The sequence below is a fragment of the Callorhinus ursinus genome, unplaced genomic scaffold (assembly GCF_003265705.2).
Source record: "Callorhinus ursinus isolate GAN/ISIS: 27379988/994484 unplaced genomic scaffold, GSC_fseal_2.0 scaffold9, whole genome shotgun sequence".
Classification (NCBI taxonomy): domain Eukaryota; kingdom Metazoa; phylum Chordata; class Mammalia; order Carnivora; family Otariidae; genus Callorhinus; species Callorhinus ursinus.
In genome coordinates this window covers 50,498,356-50,522,747 of record NW_027397071.1, presented here as the reverse complement: position 1 = coordinate 50,522,747, position 24,392 = coordinate 50,498,356, and the positions used below count along the sequence as shown (strand labels likewise).

The 24,392-nt window shown below is 39.5% G+C and overlaps 1 long non-coding RNA gene and 1 pseudogene across 1 annotated transcript in view; both read right to left on the bottom strand.

Annotated features, from left to right (window-relative positions):
- LOC141373434 (uncharacterized) overlaps nt 1-24,392 on the bottom strand; it is a 207,923-nt gene that overhangs the window by 156,173 nt on the left and 27,358 nt on the right. The gene's annotated exons all lie outside the window — the stretch shown is intronic.
- LOC112823926 (actin-related protein 2/3 complex subunit 3 pseudogene) lies at nt 13,098-13,951 on the bottom strand (annotated as a pseudogene).

Genomic DNA, 24,392 nt, shown 5'->3' with positions numbered 1-24,392 from the left:
AGCAGAGTAGGACAGTAGAAGAAAAAGAACGGATTATTATAAAATCTCTGTTTCGGTTCTCTATTGCCATGTGACATATTGCCTGAAAACTTCATGGCTTAACCTAATAAGGATTTGTTATTTCTGATAGTTCTGTGGGTTGACTGAGCTCAGTGCTGAGGTTCTTCTGCTCCACATGATGAAGCTGCAGTCCCTGGGGCGGCTGCTTTCAGCTGGGAGTTTGCCCAGGCCTGGAACACCCAGGATGGTCTCTTATTTTCCACGACCACTCTCTAAGTAACCACTCAACGTTTGGTAGTATAACCCGAATTTGTTTAAAGCATGGCAGCTGACTCCTAAGAGAGTACAAAAGCAGTAGCTTCCAGACCTTCCAGACCTTCTCAAGGGCCTCGCCTGGGATCTTGCATGGCATCACTTCTGCTAAATTCTACTGAGCAAAACCACTCCTAAGGCCAGCTGAGGTTCGTGGGTCAAGGAAACAGACTCCACTTGCTGACTGGAGAAATGGCAAAGAATTTTGTGGCCACCTTTAATTCACTACAATCTCAATCTTTTAGAATCTCAATTTTTGTTTCTCACCCAATCTTACATCTTAACTTTCTTACCACTTTAATGTCTACATCAAATATTCAACAAATGGCACTATTTCCCTAGCCTGTGCAATAACCTGTATCTTTCCTCAGCTTCCCCCAAAGACAGAGCAATTCACAGAGCTGCATGACTCAGGAGAATACTAGGATTATGACCTTGTGAACTCCTAGATTTCAGAGATTACAAAAAGATCCATAATTATCCACATTACAGCTGAGGTAGATTTTCAAGCCCCTTTTACTTTTCAGGGGTATAAAAACAAGGCCTGAAGTCCTAGGAAATTTATATTTTGGAATAAAAAGAAATATGAACATGTGAGAATGAGCCAGAGAGAGAATTTTGGCTGGGCAGTTAGATGTGTAATTTGGTTCAGCAAGAAGACCCAATCCATTTTCCCTTTGGCTGCTTAATTCTAATTTCTCTAATAGAGTCTGAATTTAGAGAATCATCTTCTCTGAGCAGGTATTCCTCTGCCAGAACAACAGAAAGTGCCAAACTGCCTCAGCAGTGATGGCCAATTTGACATGGAGACATTGTAAAAATAGGAATGAGGGATCAGCTGATTTCCCTAAACTTTATTTTTTTAAAGACTTACCAAGGCACTCTCCACAGGCACTCAGGTCTGCTTTTCTGCTGAAAATGCAGCCAGAAGGGCCCTCCTACTAAAGCATTTAGACAATGGTGGGAATGGGCGTTATGGAGTGGATTATACTGTAAAGACAGCAATGTGATTTCGAATCCCCTTTTCCCTGAAGGCACCAGCAGAATCACCAAGAGGCAGCCTATTCCCCCTCAAATGAGATACAGCAGTTTATCATGTCAGACTACGCCACGGAGGGTTAAGGCTATAGGGCTTCTGGCTGTCAGGAGCAGGATTTCATCTTGGGGCCCCTCAGGCCATATGGAGGAAGCCTAAAAAGTTCATTCTGCTTTTTCCATTGTCCAGTATCTTGTCTCCTTTCCCCACACTAGTGTCCTCTTGACCAACCTTATAGCTCAAATTCCAATCATGTGTACGAAATGAGCATCATAAGATTTTCCTCTTATCCATTAAGAGGAGCTTTCCAATTGTATCCACATAAATTTAGGGAAAAAATTAAATGGATTTTTATTTTAATTTATAAATTTTCATATACTTCCACAAACTTAGAGAACTATCCTTTAACATTTGGAACAATTCTGTGAAAAGAATTTGAAATTATTTCTGCCTAATAAGAGACATAATTGATGGAAACAGGATCATGAGAGAAAAATATACATATGTAATTCTTTTATGGAGCTACAATATTAAGATTCTGTTCACAGCTCTTATTAGAGTTCATCACTACCTATTTCAGATTTTGCACATAGTAATTGTTTCATTGTAAAAATCTTTTGTGTCTATTTTCTGAAGTGCTATGTTGTCTATAAATATTTAGTGATAATTCATGATTGGGTTGTATTTACCCCTGTAGTTATGTATTACAAATGAAATGACAGCATCTGCTGAAATTAAAAGTGGCCACATTTTCACTGGAGCTTAATTAAATGCCAAAATTTATCTACATTAACAACAAAGTAGTGAAATTTATTGATCAATTCACATGATATAAGTTGACAAATGGCTTAAGCAATTTCCATAATTTTCTACACGTGTTAAAATTTGTAATGAAAAAGAACACTATATTAACATTAAATGAGAAATGAAAGGGAGGTTTTGTACTGGGGCCAGTGCCCTGGAGCAGTGTACTTTGTTTTCCGGGCCCTGTCCAGGCTTGCTGTTTGAGCTGTGTACAGATGGGTCTCTGACAGTCCTACAGCTGTTCTCCTAATTGTCCATTAAGTGTTCTATTGATTCTCTGATTCAAAGTACATGTCTTTCAGCTCAAGCTATCGTGTGAAGTGGCAGACACATTCCTTGTAGAATGACAGAGCTGCTTGAAACCTAAAAATGTGGTCTGCCAGTTTCAATTGAGGATCCTGCTTTCAAAGGAGAAGGCTTGGTTAAAGGCGCTTTGTAATAGCTGGTTAGGTTTTATTTTCTAAACTTTTAGCATCAATCAATTAAAGCAGCAGCAGCATGAAGAGTTTTAATTCCTGGTTAAGCATGTACAGATTGCACCTGGCTGATTCAGGGCAGGGCAAGGGGATCAGTATTGCTAATGGAAGATCAGCCTTGTTTAGCTGTATGCAGATTTTTTTCCCTGTGCACCTGACATGCACAAAGTCATTTTCATTTGACTTGCAAGTTCACTTTTAACATTTTTTAAAAAATTGAGATCATCTGCAATTCCAGATTATGCCAGTCAGAAGCCTGTTTAAAATCATCCCTCCTTAATCTGGAAAGTGAAAGATAAGATGCATATCTGTTGCGAGGACCATAAATCTTCAGAGAAACAAATAACCATAGATAAAACTGTAAAAGTTATTTAGTTCTCCACTGGAAGAGGTTTATTAATCTAAAATTTCCAGTCCACTGTGTCATGATTTGGTTAGCACTCTGTATCTCATTTTTGCAATTGTACCTCAAGCAAAGAGCTGATTGCTTCAGAGTTTGAACTTTACCAGTTGTGTAGTTCAGTTGTAATCTAAGTGTAAGGAATAAAATGAAAGCTGCTATTAAAAAAAAAAAAAAAGTCCAAAACTTTTTTTTAGGTCGTTTTAGGTCGCCCCAAATGGTATTTGCTTTCTTGTCTTAATGAAATGACACATCTGACTGTTTTTGCCATTTAGGTTTAGCTCTTGGTAATATTCTGTAATATAATGTTTTAATAGTCTTATTATGTAGTAAACTTTCAGCTATAAATGAAATGAACAAATAATGTTTGTTGCCTCCTGTGTTTCGGTTTAGTTAGGTGCTACCCTGATGGCCCTAAGCACGGTTGAGATTCTCTAGTGTGATTTTAGTTATTAAATAAGTATTGAAATTCATCTAGATTTTCAAAGGGAAATAAAACATACACATGTGAATGTGTTTAGTGTATTAAATATACATATTTAAATGTATAAAAATGAAAATATGTATTACATTAAGGAAAACATGTTAAGGGAAGGATGAATTAAAAACTGCTGTTTCCCACAATTAGCTGTTTGTTTTTTTTTTTTAATGTCTCCTCTGTATTTCTCACAATAGCCCCTTTTGAAGAACAGTCTCTTTTCTTTTCCTCTCATTATTGTTGGGTAAAGGAGCATGGCCATTAAACTAGTGTTCCTTTTGTCAGAAGCAAGTGATTTGTATCCTGATGCTCTGTCTGAAGACTCTTTCTGCTCTGACCCTCCCAGTCTATAAGCCTCCATGGTGTAGCTTCCTAAGTAGGAAGTGAGTTGCCTGCGGTAAGAGCTGCTCAAACAGGGAGACAGAACTGGTGTACTTCTAATTTTTTTCAATCTAACAGATTTGGGATTTGGAAGCATTAGGAGCATAATCTGTTTGTTTTTAAAATTATTTGTTTTGAAATAACGTAAAATACATGAGTGAATGAAACATATGGTATTACTACCATAATATGTGGTATTATCTAATCTGAAGTTAGGGATTTACATTTTTCAGAATATGGAAGCTTCAACCAAAATGTCCTCTTACCAAAGGATGATAAATCCTCCCTATCTGCTTTTTCTTGGGAAACAGGTGAAAAATCCATTTCTAACATAGTAATACAGTATATATTGATACCTGCAAAACATTATGTGAATCTACTTAGACGCCAGCACTTTCAATTACACTGTTAGCCAGTTTTTTAAAAAGATTTTTAGAAGCTTTCAACTGTAGACTTTTGTCTTGTTGAATGAACTTCAGCTACACTAAATTTTAAGTAAATTTGTGATGACTGAGCAATATACATTGGCTGAGCTAGAATCCAATAACCCACAGGACAAATTAATTTTCAACAAAAAGGGCAGAAACCTCAAGTGCCATGAGTATATGGAGTCTCATTCTATCTCTCTGGAGCCATTTTTGCAAATCACTACAGCTATTCATAATCTAAATCAGTCTCCTTTAGCAGCAGAAAGATCTTTTTTCATGACAAAACAGAAGATGACATTCATTAGTGCCTAACTTGCATAAGCTACCTTAAATTTATTGGTGCTCTTCTACTTATCTGAGTAAGAATTCCTTTGTCTACGGCTATAGGAAAATTCCAGTTGTACTACTTAAAAATATAAATTGTCACTTTTATCAGAACTTTTGGCAGTTTACTTTATTTTAGAAGTAAAACTGGTGGTTAAGGTTTTAAGACTTCCAATGGGCGTTGTTTCAATCATATTTAATAGGTGCCTAGGATAGTAATAGGATTATGTATAAGCTTCTCTCCTGCAAAAAAAAAAAAAAAAAAAAAAAATCCACAGTTCCATCCATGTACTGCTAGGGAGGTTTGTGGGGAAACCAGCCTCTGTGGTGGTAGATACAGTTAAATGCATCATAGTTCCTGCCAACTGTGGACAGACTTAAAACCGCCTAGCCTGTTTGCTATCATATTAAAGGGCTATGTGTGATTTTAAAAAGGGCAAAATGCTTATAAGACATCATTTTGAAATGTTCCATAAGCTGTTTTAAGCCTTTCTACCTAAAAAAGCGCCAAGCAAGTGGGAAACTTAGTCTTATATTCAAAATCTTCTGATTAGAACCCTTCTTTTTTTAAATTAATTAATTAATTAATTTGACAGAGAGAGACACAGCAAGAGAGGGAAGACAAGCAGGGGGAGTGGGAAAGGGAGAAGCAGGCTTCCTGCAGAGGAGAGAGCCCGATGTGGGGCTCGATGTGGGGCTCGATGTGGGGCTCGATGTGGGGCTCGTTGTGGGGCTCGTTGTGGGGCTCGTTGTGGGGCTCGATCCCAGGACCCTGGGACCATGACCTGAGCCGAAGGCAGATGCTTAACGACTGAGCCACCCAGGCGGCCCTGATTAGAACCCTTCTTTTGTTGGTCAAATGTTCTTTTCAGTTTATAAGAACCAGCCTTGGATCCATCCGAAAAATCTAAGCTGTTGCTATGTCATTAGGGCTGTGTTTTTTTGTTTTTTGTTCCCTCCTACCATCACTCATGCTGGTTAAAAAGAAATAAAGAAAAACTGAATATACATAAATTTTGCAGTGATGGTTTTTATTAGTTTGTTTTTGTTTTTTGTTTTTTCCCCGACAATCAGATGCTTGGCCTAGTGAGACAGTTAGAATTATCCCACAAGAGCTATTTTGGCAGGGCAAAATGGCACCATGGTGCATGCATCTGTGTAGAGCCGGAGGAGAATGTGGATGTGACCTTGACTGAACCCGACTTGGCTATGGGTTGATAGCCAGATCTTGAAAGAATCTTTCACTAAAGCTTCTTTTTTCTGTGTCTACATAGCATCTCTAATGCCTGAATTCACATTTTTATCTGTTGCTAGTTATCATTTATCACAGGTGACAACACTGAGGCAAGCCTTGGATATGACCTGGAATGAAGGGAGCATTGAATAGTAGCACAGTGGTATGGCCTATGAATGGGAAGAAGTCTTATACTCTGATTACAACAAAAACAAATATTTTCACTGTGGGAATTGTGGGGAAATCTGGGACTTAAGGGAGATGAAAAAAGAGAGCTACAGATACTTTCTAATTATATATTTGCATGGGGATTTCAGAGTATTGATCAGCAATACTCCTCAGATGTAACCAGGCTTGACAAAGATTGCCAAGTGATCAAAACACCAAGTTAGTGGGTCAATATGTAGAATGCAAGTTAAAAGTGACCATCCACAATTACATTAAGTATAAAGTTTATTATAAATTTCTCATTACCTCCAAAAATGTAGATACAGTAAATCAATGTGGGCAGAACCGAGTTTGGCCGTTAGATCTAAATAAAGGGCAGATGCCAGGACATGATTACCTGAGGAATAAATTTACTGGGTGAGGTCTTGGAAGTTTAAATCACAACTGACACATAGAGATTTTTAACCAGTATTAGCTGCCCAAAGCCTTGTAGATTACTCACTAGGTAATGTTCCCTAAAAAGGTAGAGCTGATTTTTAAAATATTAAAAACTCAGTCAAAATTTCTTTTCCCCAGATTTATTCAAAGATATCCCTGAATGGTGGGTCCTGTTCTTGCTAATGCTTTATTCAGGTTTGGTCTCCATCTGACTGGTTCCAGAATATAGTCTATCCCATTTTTATAAAGAGCAGCTATTTACTCTCCAAAATATAGACATTAGTTTACAAATCTGAGCTGTTGAGGATGCTATCACCTTGTAAAGATGTGGGCACGGTAAACTATCCCTCTCCTCAGCACTAAAAAAGAAAATAACATGTCTTCTGAACAGGAAAGAGGTACTACTAATACCTTGGCAATAGAACACATACTATAATTATTTTTTCAGGAGATTAACTACCACACTGAATCTGTATACAAGGTTATTTGTTCAGGGCAAAAAATTTAGCCCATGTCCACAAAACATAGTTGTCCTGGTAAAACTGACTGGTTCATGTCAAGGAATGCATTTGCACCCCTGGTGTCAATCACTGTGATCTAACTAGTTGAGCTAAGTAGGCTAGTCATGGTTATTAATTAAGCACCCATAAATTCTCCATAGAGATGGGCTTTTAAAGTCAATCAATGCCTTTTACTCACTTGGAACAAAAAACTCTACAGGAGATTAAGTCAAGGAGTAGGATCAGAAATAGAGCTACAGCACAATAGGATAGAAGTAACATTCTAGGGTTTTCTTTTCTTTGCCATGTAGTCAAATTTCCCATAAAATGTCTCTCCTCTGTTTTCCCTATTTCCCCAGGCAGGGAGTGCTCCAGAACTGCACAGCCTAGGTTCAAATGCCAACTCTGTCATTCTCTTGTTGTGTGACCTTGTGCAAGTTACTAAATGTTCCTGTGCCTTAGTTTCCTTCTTTAGGGAATAACAGTAATTCCTATCGTTAGAGAGGGTTGTTGTGTGTCTTAAAGAATCAATAGTATTGGTGTTCGCCTACTTCTCTTGTGTCCATGTTGTCAAATGCAATCATCAATTCTTAGTTTTCTTTTTATTTGATCAGCACAATTCAGCACAATTTATCACCTTCTCTTCCTGAACCACTCTTCTCTTGGCTTGCAAGATTCTTTGCTGTCCTGGCTTTTCTCTCCCTTCACTGCTCCTCCTAAAGTTCTCCTCATCTCTCTAATCCGTAAATGCTGGAATGCCCTAGAGCTTAGTCCTTAGTCTTTTTCTCTTCTCTTCAGTGTTTAGACTCCTTAATGATTTCCTCCAGGTTCATGACTTCATAAGTATCTATATGATGGCTACTCCTCAATTTATAACTCCAGCTTAAATCTCCCCCACTCCCAACTAACTGTTTTACATCTCTAGTTGGTTATCTAGTAGGTATCTCAAATTGAACACAAAGTTAAACCCCTGATCTCTCCTCCCCACACCCACCCCCAAAAGCTGCCTCTTCCACAGTTTTCTGTCTCAGGAAATGGCAATTCTATCCATTGAGTTGCTCAGGCCAAAAACTTTGAAGTCATCTCGGACTCCCCCCCGCCTTGCCTTGTATCAATTTCATCAACAAATCCTGCCATCTCTACTTAAATATATATCTTGAAACCAATCTCTCAATACCCTGCTGCTACCATCCTGTTCCAAGCCTGTCATTTCCCACTTGGATTATTGGAACAGTTTCTGTACTTTAGTCTGTGCCCTCCTACAGTCTACTCTCAACATACCAAACAAAGTGATCTGTTAATTATCTGTCATAACCCTCCAATAGTGTCCCACATCCCTCAGTGTAGAAACCAAAGTCTTCATACTGGTTCACAAGGCCCTTGGTTAGTCCGCTGACCTCCTCTCCACCTATGTGCACTGCTCACTCTTCCTCAGCCACCTGGCCTCTTGTACCACAAATACGACAGACAGGCTTCCTGCCTTAGGTCTCTGTACTTGCTTTGCTCTCTGTCTGGAATTTTATTCCTCAAGATATTCTTATGGCTTGTTTCCTAGCCCTTTCAGGTATTTGCTTACATATCACCTCCTCACTGATGTCTTCTCTGATAACCTCACTGAAAACTGCCACACACCCCCCATACCCCTAGCATCTAACACCCCCCCATACCCCTAGCATCCTTTCTATTCTGTTTTACATTTCCCCATAGCACTTATCACCATCTGTTGTTATGTATGTTTTGTTTGTTGTGTCTTCCCCTACGGAATGTAAACTCCTAAAGAGCGGGGCTTTTGTGTGTTTTGTTTCCTGTTGGATTCCTAGCACCTAGAATGGTGCTGATTATATATTAGACCTCAATAAATATTTGCTGAATGAGTGAACGAAATGCTTAGAGTGGGTCATAGCACATAATGAGAACTCAATAAATGTAAACTATTATTTGATCCCAATTATAAAGTTGTCATTGTGCATATAGGATAAGTCTACGTAGTCTCCTTATGCATATTAATAACCCTATAACTCTATAAAGTAAAGCTCTTCTATTATTTCACTTTAGCTTCAAAATTTCCCTTTTGGGGGGTGCCTGGGTGGCTCAGTTGTTAAGCGTCTGCCTTCAGCTCAGGTCATGATCCCAGGGTCCTAGGATCGAGCCCCGCATCGGGCTCCCTGCTCCACGGGAAGCCTGCTTCTCCCTCTCCCACTCCCCCTGCTTGTGTTCCCTCTCTTGTTGTCTCTCTGTCAAATAAATAAATAAAATCTTTAAAAAAAAATTTCCCTTTTGGATTACTGCAGTACTTAGCATCATGCTTTTTTTTTTTTTTAAGATTTTATTTATTTGAGAGAAAAAAACTGAGCGTGAGAGAGCACACACAAGCAGAGGAAGCAGGGGCAGAGGGAGAGGGAGAAGCAGACTCCCTTGCTGAGCAGGGAGCCTGACCTGCGGCTAGACCTCAGGACCCCAGGATCATGACCTGAGCTGAACACAGACACTTCACTGACTGAGCCACCCAGGCATCCAAGCACCAGGCTTTGTACACCCTCAGTAAATGTTTGTTGAGTAAGATTCATGGTTCAGTTTCTGAATTCAAAATCTCCCTTTCAGAAAGCCAAGACTAGAAACCCAAGGTTCTTCAGGACCAGCTCTCTGATTAAAGCTTTTCAGAACAAAAACAACAAGGGTGGTAGAAATTTATAGTTAAAATTTCCCCTTCTTCCATTCTAAGTCTTTGTTCTTGGCCTTGGATCTTTTTTATTTAACTTAATATTACTTAATATTACTAGGCAATTTTAAAAGTTTTTCATTTTTCACTGTAGAACTTGGTGTTCATGTGTACTATAATACAAAGTTCAGTATCACAGCAAATGATAGGTATGTCCACAAAGATACCTTTATCAGATCAGTTCAACAAATAGAGATCTGCTACGTGCTAAATAGTGTGCTAAGTGCTGGGAATTTGTAGATGAATATTACTTGGTTCTACCTTTGAGGAGCCCAAGAACAATGGAGAACACAGATATGTAAATAATGCTTCAGTACAATGTAGCAAATGCTGTAATACAACCATGTACAAAGCTAGAGACATAGCAAATAGGAAGGAATGATTAACTTTGGGAGATCGTGTGAGATGGGGAAAAGGTTAAAGGAAGGCTTCCTAAAAGGTTATGCACAAGCAAAGCTTTTATGTATGAAAAAGAATAAATAGGAGCTATTTTGGTAAGTAAGGTGGGGGTTGGAAAGGGTGAGGCATTTCAGATGGAGGGAGCAGCATATGCAAAGGCAGAGAGATGCATAACAGTATAGTGTATGAAGAAAATTACAAATAGTGTGGCATTATTGAAGCACAAAGTGTGTGTGTGTGTAGGGTATGGTGGTATGTGTGGGAAGTCACAGAACATGAGGCTGCAGGGCTTTCCATGCAACATTAAGAGCTGGTACTATCCCACATGATCAGTGGGGAGTTATTCAAAACAGAAAACTACTCTGCCTGCTCTGTAGAGGGTATATTGAAGAAGGTAAGAGTGGAGGTAAGGCATTTACTTAGGAGGCTGTTGAAAAAGTCTGGGTGTAAGATGTCGATGGCCTGAACCAAGGCAGGGTTCCTGGAGACATGGAAGAAGAGAGGGACTTTGAGATATTCTTTTTTTTTTTTTTTTAAAGATTTATTTATTTGACAGAGACACAGCGAGAGAAGGAACACAAGCAGGGGGAGTGGGAGAGGGAGAAGCAGGCTTCCTACCGAGCAGGGAGCCCAATGTGGGGCTCGATCCCAAGACCCTGGGATCATGACCTGAGCTGAAGGCAGATGCTTAATGACTGAGCCACCCAGGTGCCCCGGGACTTTGAGATATTCTTAAGACAAAACTAATTTGATTGATTGCATTTAGGGGGCACCAGGTAGGCAAATACATATTTGCTTCATAAAAGTACATTTCCTGTTCCCAGATTGTAAATGAGTTGGAGCCTCATTATTTGCTGAGAAGGCATTCTGAGAGCAGTAGCTATGGCAGGACTCTATACCCCATAGGCCCATGGTAGAGTATGATCCCTTTGGAGTTTTACCTCCGGAACCGAATGGTTGGTTGGTTTCTAAGGCAAAAATCTCCAACCTAGTCTCTAAGAGCTAGAGGGAGTCTCAGAGGTCATTTAGTCCAAGCTTCTACCTAATGCAGAAACCATTTCTATATGGATGTTCCCAGCCAGAATATCATCCAGCCTCAACATGAAAGCCACTTCCAGTCTGGGGATTTTGCCACTCCTGAAACCAGATCCTTCTACCTCTGAACAGCTCTATGATATCTTATAAGGGCCATACAAGTGTGACTCTTTTTCAAGAAGTCTTCCTCAGGAATTAAAGATGACTTTCGGATCCTCTCAAGTTTCCTCAGTTCTTGCTGCCCCTTGTGGGACTTGGTGTCTGCACCCCTTATCATCTTGGTCATGCTCCTGTGGACAAGCATGAAATACCAGTGTTTCTCTTAGGAGGCAATACCAACAACCGAACATAATACTGCACATGTGGTTTAGCCACAACGCCCAATGGTCTGGACATGTGTTTTCATCAATGTAGCCTGAGGTTCTTAGTTTTTTGTAGCAGCCAAATCAATGGCACCTGCTGAGTTTCTGGTCACCAAAACCCCCCAAACTAAATCTCTCTTATCCTGTCACATCTTACTCTGTCAGTCCTATCCACCTCAGTTGATTTTTTTAAAGATTTTATTTATTTGAGAGAGAGAGACAGAGAGAGGGAGCATGCACAAGCAGGGGGAGGGGCAGAGGGAGAGAGAGAAGCAGACTTCTCACTGAGCAGGGAGCCTGATATGGGGCTTAATCCCGGGACCCCAGGATCATAACCTGAGCTGAAGGCAGATGCTTAACTGACTAAGCCACTCTGGCACCCCTCCATTTCAGTTGATTTTGAGAATCTATGTGCAGGATTTTATATATATTCTTATTAAATTTCACCTTCTTGGGTTATCCCAGAGTTGGTCTGTGATGAAAGTTAACTGATCCAAGACTCAAAATGATATTAACCATGCTTTTAGTTTTGTGTCATATCTTTGTCTTGATCTTTTCCTAATCCTAGAGGAGCTTAGGAACTTAGAACAAACTTGACTGTTGGTTCTGCTGCAGCAGCCGATGTGGCCCCACACTCCACTGCCCCTTAGCCTCTGCTGTTGCTGCCACAGCCCTGTTGTCACCCCTGATGACAGGGGCTGACTCAGATGTCTTTGGGGTTTGCCACTCCTCTGCCCATTGCTCACTCCCACACTGTTGTTGACATTGTTATCATTCATTTTCCTTCCAATCATCCTAGTACTTCCTGTGCTCCAGCAGGCCCTATTCTCAGATGGGGAAGCCCTCTGCCCCTAAGCACTGCAGTTCTTTAATTATACACCACAAAGGAAGGCTTACCGTGTGTGTGTGTGTGTGTGTGTGTGTGTGTGTGTATGAATATACCCCCTTGTGTTGCAGACCCTATTTCTCTCACCCTATCTTTAGGGTTTTACAGCCTCCCTAACTCTCCACAGGATTCCTTCAAGGCTGGGACAAAATACAATATAAGTTGTAAGCAACGGTCATGAGCTCTACCAAGGGGTTGGGGTATAGTCAGTACTCAGTGCCCAGACTGTAACACCCCAAATCTTCACTTCCCACCAGCCTTCCACCAGTGTCCCTGGCTTGAACTGGTTACCCTTCATTTGCTACCCGAGGTGAGTTCCACCCCATCCCCCATTCTCTCCTTTTAGAGCACTGCATCAGGAGTTGAAGAACATCCCTTGACCCCTACCCTTAGCTAAGAGTCTTTACCCTGGAAGTGAAAATTACTTCTAGCTGTATGCTCTCTCTTTGGAGTGTTTGCCTCTTCACTCAAACAGAGTTTATACAGGTGACTGTAGTATGAATTCTGAGGCAGGTTCACAGAATGCTCACTGTTCCCATCTATGATACTTAACACATCTCTTTACTAAATGTGTATGCCTCATCCAGCCTAAGAAGCTCACATTTGGAGTTTATTCTTTTCAGATCTGGCCCTAGTCACGTTAGCAGTTATGACTTAACCTCTCTTAGCATAGCTTCCCTCCTCTATAAAATGAGAATACCTTTTCCTTCCTTAATGTTTTTTTTTGAATGTTAGAAATTTCTTTATTCTTACTTATTTTTATTAAGCACCAGCTTAATACTGCAGAAAATTTCAAATCACCCATTCTTCCCTCCCCCCCCCAAATTCTTGATAAAGAGCTCTTCAAGTGAAGACACACTCTCTTCTCTCTTCTGTATAAAACTTTATCAAATAAAGGCAAATAACTGTATACATCTTGCTGTAAAATGCTGCCCACGGCTGTGGAAAGTGTCTGCTCAGGCTCCTTTCACTGTCCAGGTCCTGAAAGACTCTTGTTCATGAACTGTCTCTTCACAAAGCAAGTCCACCACTTGCTAGGTTTATCATTCTGAGGGTCAAAAACTTTCTCACAAAGTCTCGGTCCAGCCTCTTGTCTCAGCTGCTGTAAGTAGGCCCTCATCACCTCATCTTCCTGTTTGTTTGCAGATTTGGCATAAATTGCATTAAGTGGAAAACCAGGCTCTCCAGGAATGGGAAAATTAGTGATTCCCAGTGTATACATTTCTTTTTCACCTTGGCTTTTGGAATTGCACTTTTGGAGTTTCTTTAGACACTCAGAAATATAGAGAGTTATATATATCAAGGTTCTATCAGCTTCATTCTTAATCTCATAGTTTTTGAAGAAGACATTGGCCTTAAAGTAATAGATGGCTTCATCCACAATATCTGTATCTTTTGTCTCTCTAGGGGCAGGTTCTTTGAACTGACTTCTGATAGGCAACAGTGCCATGTTTCCAATGAGTTTGGTGTCAGGGTCCATGAGAGAAGAGTGGTAAGCCAGCATCTTGGCGGCGCCGGTGTTTCAAGCCAGAAGAGGAGGTTGGGGTTCGAGCGCGGTGCTTCCGGTCCTGAGGCTCCGGCGGGGTAGGCGGAAGGGGTTAATGTTTTTTTTAAGGATCCAATGAATACTATATGTAAAATCACTTAACAGGTTCTAACAAACTGTGCAAGTATTATTTACTAGAATCATCCATGGTCCAATTCAGCTGTAAGAGTCTAAATCAGGCTGCTGGAAAATATGTGACCAACGGAAGGAATAAAGTTAGCCCCTTGGGGGCTACAAGACTGTCACAGGGTCAGAATCACCAAATTTTGGAGTAGGATGAGGCCTAAGAGATCATATGGTCCAACCCCCTCATTTTGCTGATGAGAAATCAGACCAGAGAGGAGTCAGAGACTTGCCTTGAGATTTGCTTGGGTCAGAGGATCTGAAGAGAAGTAGCAATCCCAAAGCTACAGAAGGCGAGATGCTGGCCAGCAATCTGAAAATGTATCCCGCCTCTCCCCAGGTCAGGGACCTTTCTGTCAGGTAGATGGATTTTTTAACCTTTTTCCTTACCTTTGAGAGCAAAGTCAGGCTTCCTCAGGCTCACAGGCTCCTTGAAGACTCACCTATGTCCTTTTGTCAAATGGGTTTCCCAAGCAAACAGAACTATGTTGTTGTTTGTTGCTCAGTTGCTCTGCTGTGCTGGGAATGAAGGCTCCACTCTTGATCGGCCAGGGACTCCAGGGCCAAGTCTTTGATATATAGTGCAGGGACTGCAGGGCATCTGAGTTGTAACAAGAACAAGATGAGCTTGTGGCCTCGGGCTTGTAACCTGCTCCTCAACCCACACTTCAAAGAAAGTTATTACACAAGAGTTAGACTAAATCAAACCAAACTGCAATGTTTGCGCACTGTGGCCCATTTTCAGATCTCGTTGAATCTCACCACAAGTCCCTCAGAAACCCAGTTGGGAGCAGAACAAAACGATCCAATGATAATTTAGTTGTAGGTCTTTAAAAATGAGCTCAACTGATTTATTTTGAAATTTCAGTTAAGCATGATGTCAAGAAAATCTCTCTGGCTATTTATCATCTTTTTTCCTCTTGCATAGTCCGAGTAGGCAGAATAAAATTAGAAAGTGGCTATTCACATGCTTCCAGTTTTTGTTGTAAGCTGATATTGTTAGTAGAATATTGGAATGTTAAGATGTTTTGGTGGTAATTCTCTGCCCAAAGAACACTCTTTATTACATCATTTTCTTTTTTCTTTTTTTTTAAAGAGGGAGTGGGGAAGGGCAGAAGGAGAGGGAGAGAGAATCTTAAGCAGGTTCCATGCCCATCATGGAGCCTGATGCAAGGCTCGATCTGACAACCCTGAGATCATGACCTGAGCCAAAATCAAGAGTCAGATGCTAAAATGACTGAGCCACCCAGGCACCCCAATGCCATTTACGTTCTTTATTAGGAATGTTACATAGGTGCTATCAGAAGAGACACAATAGATGTGTCTAAAGATATACATTTCACTTTGGTATACTACTACCCCCTACTTTTTCAAATCACAACCTGAAAGTATGAAAAATTACATTTTTTCTCTTGTAGCTTTGAACAGTAGATACAAGATCCATAAGGCTTCTGAATCATCAAAGAAATAAAACTTATACTCATTGCTGTCTAGTGTTGAGTATGTGTTATAGAATGGTTTCCAAAACTTCATATGGTAAATATGGTAACTTACATTTTATTTAATTTCATAATTTAACAGTTGAAAGCTGTCCCTCTTAGCCATTTACCATACATTTACTGTGTGTACAGTGAAGCTTTTAGAAAATCCTCTAGTTCCAACCATGAATCATTGCAATGTCTCAGAATCATGGAGGGTTAGGGCTAGGAGAGATTGTCAAGCTGTATGAAAAAGGAAACTGAGACCACAAAGACATGTGATTTACCCAAGGTCACAGAGCCAGTTCCCCAGGGCCATGACTAGAATTCAGGTTGATGTTCTTTCTGCTTACATTCCATATGAGGCACCTCTCTTGTTAGATCAGGGTGACAGACTGAAATTGAAAATCAAAGCATTTTGCATAAGACAAACGTAAACTGTTTTATCATAAACCCAAAGCCATTAAGTAAAACAACAACAACAAAAGCGGTCAAAGCAAGCAACTAGCCCTTATGGGTGGAATGAGAGGCTGCAAAGCCCAGGGAAAGTTGTGATCTGAGGCTGAAGGTAAGAGGAGAGGAATACTCTTTTTAACTTCTGCGGAGTGGACAAATCTACGGTTCAGGAATGGAATATTTTCATGGTTATCTTTCCATACTTCTACGTATTACTCCAATATTTGTGTCCCACCCTTGGTATCAGAATGAAGCTTCAAGTTGCTTTGCTTTGGAAAAATTAAAGACCGTTTAAAGACTGAGATGCTGACCTGGTTCCTCACCTTCTGCCTTGTCCAGCATCTTGCCCCTTTCTATGGAGATGCTACCACCACCCATCTTCTGAGGCAGAAGGTTAATCAGTTCATCACTTAGTCTTAAATTTTTTTTAAAAGATTTTATTTATTCATTTGAGACACAGAGATACAGACAGAGAGAGAGAGAGAGCACGAGCAGGGGGAGAGGCAGAGGGAGAAGCAGGCTCCCCGCTAAGCCAGGAGCCAGATGTGGGGCTCGATCCCAGGACCCTGGGATCATGACCCGAGCTGAAGGCAGATGCTTAACCATCTGAGCCACCCAGGTGCCCTCCATCACTTAGTCTTAACTAACACCCTCTCCATCCTCAGCCCCGGAACACACACAGTCACTGCCCTGAGGGAGATGACAATATGTTCAGAGGTTTAGGGAATATTAGCATCTTGAAAATATTTGCAAATTTTCATGTGGGAAAATCGCGTTTTTTGATTTATTTATTTATTTATTTAGAGAGTGTGAGCAGGGGGAGGGACAGAGGGAGAAGGAGAGAGAATCTGTAAGCAGATCCCCTGCTGAGCATGGAGCACGATATGGGGCTTGATCCCAGGACCCTGAGATTATGACCTGAGCCAAAATCAAGAGTCCAATACTTAACAAACTGAGCCATCCAGGTGCCCCTGTGGGAATATCTTTGAGAAAAATTAAGGAAATATCCGATTATCAGAGGGGTCCAGGGCTCAGAAGAGATTAAGATTAATTGGTCTAGTTTGAGAGACAAGATTAATTTACAGAATCAGCATAATGACAACAGTATATAATACATTTGTGGGATCAAGGTGGGTCAGCATGAGACAGCTTCCAGAATGAGGTGAGATTTTTAGGTATGTCTTGAAAGGTGGATGTTTAGACAGGTGTAAAGGAGATGCCAAGTGTGCCTGACTGGGGGAATGCAGTGGATTGGAAACTAAGATGTATTCAACAGAACACCTATTATACATTAGGCACCTTATTACATTATGATCTCATTTAATCTTCACAAAAAGCCAATGAAATAAAGATTATCATCTCCATGTTACGGGTGAAAACAGATTCAGGGAAGCAGGGTGACTTGTACACAAGTAGGATATTAGCAAAGCCAAATTTAGAACCCAGGTCATTTGACCTCAAAACCTTTGTTCCTTTTTTCCACACTGACCTACAGTAGCTGTAGCATGAACAAAGTAAAGAAAAATAAATGAGCATGGCAAATATAAATGAGAGAGGGAATATACTTGATTGAAATAAAGGCTTCCTGCTGAGGAACAGGGCTTATATGGTAACAGCAGACCTAGATCCTATCAGGCTAGGATAATAACTAACCTTTATCAAGCATTTATTACATGCCAGTCATGATGCTGAGTTCTTTTATCTCATTTAATCCTCAAAATAACCCTATGAGGGGATACTGTTATTATCCTCATTTTGTACTTAGTGAATCTGAGGTTATAAGTAATCTGTCTGGGTTCACACAGACCATGGATGGCTGAATTAGAATGAGTTGAAATTCAAATATAATCTGTTGGACTCCAGAGTCTGCACTCTTGAAACACACTAGAGAATTAACATTTTGTGAGTATTCAGCATGTGCCAGACACTGTGCTGAGTGCTTTATATGCATCATTATCATTCAATCCCACAGAAATCCTATGGAGATATTATTATTATTTCCTCTATTTTATAGATGAGAAGTCACAGGTGAACTGAAGCTCGAGAAGGTTTAGTAACCAGTCCAAGGTCACACAGTTTGGGAGGGCTGGAATCTAACTCAGAACTGTTTGCCCAAAGCAGGGATTCTGGGAGCAAAGCACTAAAGGACATTTCTCTAAACTATTCCCTTTCCTCACACTAAATTTCTTATTTTCTCCTTGGTTTTTCATGTCTTTTCATGGGTCCTCTATTGCTTCAGATCCTTATATACATTGGAACCAAATCACTGTTAAAAGCAATCCTGGGGTAAATGTTTGTTATAATGTTGTAAATGGAGGTAATGTGATTAAGACCTCATTTACTCATCAAACATTTATTGAGCCCCTACTAAGAACTGTTCAGGGTGCTGGAAATATAAAGACACCAAAAACAGGAAGCCCATCGAAGAGGCCTGCCTGAGCTTGGTGTAGAGAGACAAAGGCTTGGATTAAGTTTGCAGCAGTGGAACTGGAGAAATGGACAGATTTGGGGCTATATTTTGAGTCAGAACTAAGGGATCATGGCTTAGATGTAGTCATGATGATTTCTAAGGTTCTGGTCTTCAGGAACTGTGTGTGGGAGAATCACGCAGGAGACCATGAGAAACAGATTTGGGGGGAATATAACTACTTAAGTGAGTGTACCCCAACTATACAAACCTGTAGCTTTGAAAATTAGTGCAGCCAATTAACTTCTTTACAAAGAAGTACTGCTAAAAACTTTCACAAACCCATGATTCTGATTGCTATTATTTTGATAGTCAAAACTAAAATCAGGGGGCGCCTGGGTGGCTCAGTCGGTTAAGTGTCTGCCTTCGTCTCAGGTCATGATCCCGGAGTCCTGGGATCGAGCCCTGCATTGGGCTCCCTGCTCTGCGGGAAGCCTGCTTCTCCTTCTCCCACTCCCCCTAGCTTGTGTTCCCTCTCTTGCTGTCTCTCTGTCAAATAAATAAATAAAATCTTAAAAAAAAAAAACTAAAATCAAATGAATCATCCTGCCCTCTGGTCAACTGACAGAAAAGCAGCTGAAATAAACATGGTACTAAAGTGTCAAAAAAAAAAAAGATACCAAAAACAAAGTACCTATCTTCAAGGATTGCATAGTCTTATGAAGAGGGGAATAGACACATAAGGCCAATAAATAAAATGCAGTGTGACAACTGATGTGATAGAGGTAGGGACAGAGTAATACCAGAACAGACAGAAGGGGCACCTAACACAGAATGGGGATGAGGGTATTGGTGGGAGTTGGGGAAGATGCCCCAAAGAAAGTGACACTTCAACTAACTGTTTCTAAGTTCAATTTTCTTGCATGTTTTCTATATCCAATAAGCTGTTTTTGACATTTTGAAGCTGTTAGTTCAGGACGGTCAATACAATGTCACTTAATTGCATTTTCTTACACACACACACACACACACACACACACAGAGTCTCTCACATTACTTTTATTCTGTCAATGCACAACTGCTTTCTTTAACTTAAAAAGTCAACACAAGGACAGTGGTTTGTGAAAACAACATTTACTGCTTGCAGGGCTTTTGTCGGTGATATCAAATGCACTGCTCTTAGGAAAGTCTTTGAATGCTTCCCTTATTTGACCAAAGCAGCAAGCCCAGCTGATGAAGCAGAGTCAAGAGTATCTCTCATCACATGTGACTCTTAAACCAACAGACATTTCCAAGGTCTTTCCGTATGTATTATTTTTAGATTTAAAAAAAAAATCATCTTTATTGCCATGTAATTTACAGATAATAAAATTCAACTTCAAGTGTACAGTTTAATGAATTTTGACAAATGTATATAATTGTGTAATTACCATTACACTCAAGACACAGATATTTCCCAAACCTGAAAAAGTTCCTTTGTCCCTTTTTGCAGTCACTGGATTCAGTCATAGTGAGACCTGTAGTGAGCAGCTGTTGAAGATGTTCAATGCTGGAGAGAACAGGACCAATCTAAGAAACCAAGACTTATCAAGCACTTTCTAGATGCCTTACCCAAGTATATGCATAGATTTATTTATAACCCCTACTGCGGAGGTATTTTCTCCATTCTTACAGAAGAGGAAACTAAGGCCCAGAGAATTTAAATAACTTGCTTAAGGTCACTGAGCGAGAACAGGTGGAGCCAGGATTCCACCCAAATTATGGTTTTCACAATACCTTCTCACTAATACATAGAGGAAAAGATAATGAGAAATATGGGAAGCCAAACACAGAAGACTAGATACTGTCTATTCATATGAAATTCTAAAAAAGGCAAATCTAGTGATCAAAAGCAGATCATTGGTTACCAGGGGTGGGGAAGAGGATTAACTGTAGAGGGGGACAAGGGAACTTTTTCAGGTTATAGAAATATTCCAGGACGCCTGGGTGGCTCAGATGGTTAAGCGTCTGCCTTCGGCTCAGGTCATGATCGAGTCCCACATCGGGCTCCCTGCTCAGCTGGGAGCCTGCTTCTCCCTCTTCCTCTGCTGCTCCTCCTGCTCATGCTCTCTCTCTCTTTCTCAAATAAATAAATAAAATCTTAAAAAGAAATAATTCCGTATCTTGATTATAATGGTAATCACACAACTATATACATTTGCCAAAACGCATCAAAATGTATACTTAAAATTGAATTTTATTATATGCAAATTATTATTATATGCAATATTTATTATATGCAAATTATAATTTGCATATATTTATTTATTATATGCAAATTATACTTCAATAAAGCAAATTTTTAAAAGAAAAAATATAGAAAGACCTTGGAACTATCCCTTTGTTTAAGTCACAGCAACCACATTGCCTTTAAAAGTGTAACTTTTGTCATATCAAATAATAAAAGTATAGAAATATTTATGTAATTTGATGCTAAAATTTTTTAAATCTGGCAAAAATAAATTTGTGTTAACTATGATGTTGAAATCACATCAGCAAGCTTTATTTTCTTGCACTAAATGAACAATTCAATATACACATTTCTGAATCCCTTGCAAATGTCTGATGAATGGGGGTCTGATTAAGCATGATCCAAAAAGAGCTTGCAAGTAAGACTGTTTACTAACATTTCAATTTCTATGCCTCATTTATTAGACTTAGAATAAAAAGGTGAGAGGGCTGTTTGGGATTGTCTTTAACCTTGATGATATTTCCACTGAAGCAGCATAATGGCTCTTAATTGCTTAAGTGAAGAGAACATGTTGACGTGTCCTTCTTTGGGCTAAGAGCTTAGAGCCTAAACCATTATGCTAATTCAAGCATTATATACACCAAAGTATTTATGGGACTGACACAAGTGATGTTGCAGGTAAAGGGCTGTGAAATGGTCTGTAAACAGAGAGAATTGATTTGAGGCCCAAAAGCAGTGCTGTTAAAAGTCACAGCCATTGAACAGCCAACCCTACAATTTCTATCCAGATTGTCAAACTGGGTCAGACAGTGTCAGCAGGGCTGCCATTAGAGATCAGATGGGTGGTTTAATAATATGTAAACCAACCACATAAACAGGTAATTCTCATGATAGAGGTCCATACCCGTCTGGTGTGGGTGTGTGTGTGTGTGCGAGAATTTTCATCAGAAAAACTTCACAGAGCCACATTTAATCAAATGTTAATGCACTGGTTTTTGGCAAAAGAAAAACTTCCAGGAGGTAGAAGTTAGATAAGAAAGCAACACTGCAATGTAAAAATATCTAGGGAGGATAATCTACAATCATACACGAAGGAAGGACAATCAGATCCTTACACTTGACCTTTGAGGCTTTCAACATCATTTGTTTTTTATGTGTCTCTTCCTATAATAGGACTGTACATTTTTTGAGCCAACCTCAAAATAATTATGTAAGGATCCTCATCACCTGCATTGCTACCATGCCTCACTTCAGATATTAGAAAATGTAATCGATTTCTTTAAAAACTAGGTTCTATATGTACAGTCTCCAGAATGACATTTGGATGGCTTAGTTCCATCTGTGATTTAAATCTGTGAAAACCAGTATTATTCAATTGTTTAGTCTGATTTTAGAAGACTATTATGGAAAATTTCCTTCCATCCCAACTTAAAGGCAGAGGAAGAGATCATGGTTCCCTTCCTTTTCTTTTACCAAACAGAACAAAATAGAAATCTGTAAACATATTAGGAGGAGTAGAGCATGATGATGAAGACTATGGACTTTGAGTTCCAATCCCTACTCTGCCACTTACTGACTTTGGTCAAATTATATGATCTCTCTGGGCCTCAGTTTCTTCTCAGTAAAATGGGGCATTTGACCTCACAGGACTGTAATGGGGATGATTATGTAAAAAATGCTCAGAAAAGTGCCTGGCACAAAGTAATCATTCAAAAATAGAACATATTACTGATACATATTTGGCCTCATAAACTTTTGATTTATAGCTACAATTTATAGCTAAGTATAATTTTTTTCTTTCTTGGGATTCACAGAGATTATTAACATTCTAGGGAGTTTATTAGATACGTGTGTATGGTATTTAGAAAACAAAACAGCTCATTGTTCCCTCCTTTTTTCTTTTTTCCCTGATGAAGGTTTTCTGCTGTAGGATTAGGCCCTACCACAGGAGGACATCTTTCTCATTTGGTTTCAGTGTTGGAACTACATAAGGTGGCAGTCACCATGAATGGAATAACAGTGACATCCTGCACTAATTGATATGGATCAGTTAAATTCTTCAGGCGCCTCTTTTGGACAACAACCTCTAGGATGCTTTTCCTCTTATTAGATTGGCATCTTATGTTAATTTGCTGCCGTTCCAAGCCAAGCTTTTAGTGTAGAGCTCTGCTTATATTGGTTAATAGTTTTAATTAAAACATCTTTTTCTAGATATACACCTGCTTGGGAAATTTTGATGAATTTCAGAATCATGAATGATTGTATTTAAAATTGACACAGCATGAAATCAAGACTTGGTTTAACCATCATATGACTTTACTGTCCTTCCTTTTAGCTGTTTTTCTTTAGAATGTACATTAATTAAAAGATAAGATTTTGATTTAATTTTAATCAGATGATTAGCTCTAGAGGTAAATTGTATTATGGTATTTTCTAAGGGCTTAACACGTGGGATTGTATCAAAGGTTATATAGTTTATAGTTACTAAAAAGGTTCTGTTTTAAAATTTCTAATACGCTACAAACATATATTTTAGAAAATATTTTTAAGTGCACATATGACATTCCTTAATCGTAGGTGAAGGAATTTTTCCGATTTCTGTCATAACATTTTTGAGCTAGAGGTGTCTTTGAATCTTTGAACATACGTACATTTGTTTCAGAGATACTGCCATTAACTCTGGCTGAGGAGAAAATTCAGTAATAGGACCAGAGATGCTCTCTAGAGGTTCTTTTCTTTCCATCCTTTTCAAAGGCAGGGTAGTGCCCCATAATTCTGGACCAATAGGGATCTAGCTTTTTATAAAGGTAGCAAAAAGATTTCATAGTCTCACATAGTAACCCATTCAGAGATTCTATAACCCAGGCCCAGCATTTCCTCAATAAAGTTTAAACCAAATCAGAATAGTCCCCCAAAACAGTGTTATAGATTATGCCCCTCCTGTCCTCTTAAGAGGCAAAATCAAAGAGATGTACAAACAGCTTGAGCTGGTTCTCTGATTCCCTCAGGCAACAGAGAAAAAGCCTTTAAGTCTATCAGGGATGACAAACAGATTTCAGCATGAGTGTCAATTCTGATAGATTAGTGGTAGTTGCCTGGAGCAGTGTTTGAGGACTTGAGGTTCTGTCCAGGATCAGCAGGAAATTGTGCCACGATCTATTAGCAATGCCTGCCATGGTGAAGGGATGGAAGACAGGAGCAGGGGCCCCATTTTTTGCTAGGATTTGCCATTCCAAACTTGTATGTTTTATGTTCTTCCCTGTTGCCTATTTCTCCCAGTTGAAGTTACTTTAAGGTTAACAAACAAGTACTATGCTAGGTTAATACAAAATAGATGTTTCTTCCACCTGCATCATATTTTAAGATTTTCATATAGATTTGGAAACATCCTGGGAACTCTTTTTTTTCTTGAACAAATGAAGAGTAATCATTTCTTCTGAGAGCCTGAAACTTTTACTTTACTGAGCACACCTATTGAGCACCTACTATGTACTAGCATGTGTCAGGCATGTATGGGTAAGCATTAATGGGCTACATTACCTGTTCAAAATACCTTTATTAAGTTAAAAATTATGAAAATCCCCAGAAGTCCCTAGAAATGTTTCATGCTCAATAAATTTGAATTATTCTTCCTTTATGTTTTTTATATGCAAGTTTTGGCTGAACGTGTTTGCACCCTTAACATCCCCTCACCCATCTTACGAGAAGAAACGTGGAAACACCTGACTTGGGAGTGGAGAGATGTGCTCTCTTGTCCTGGTTCCATCACTAA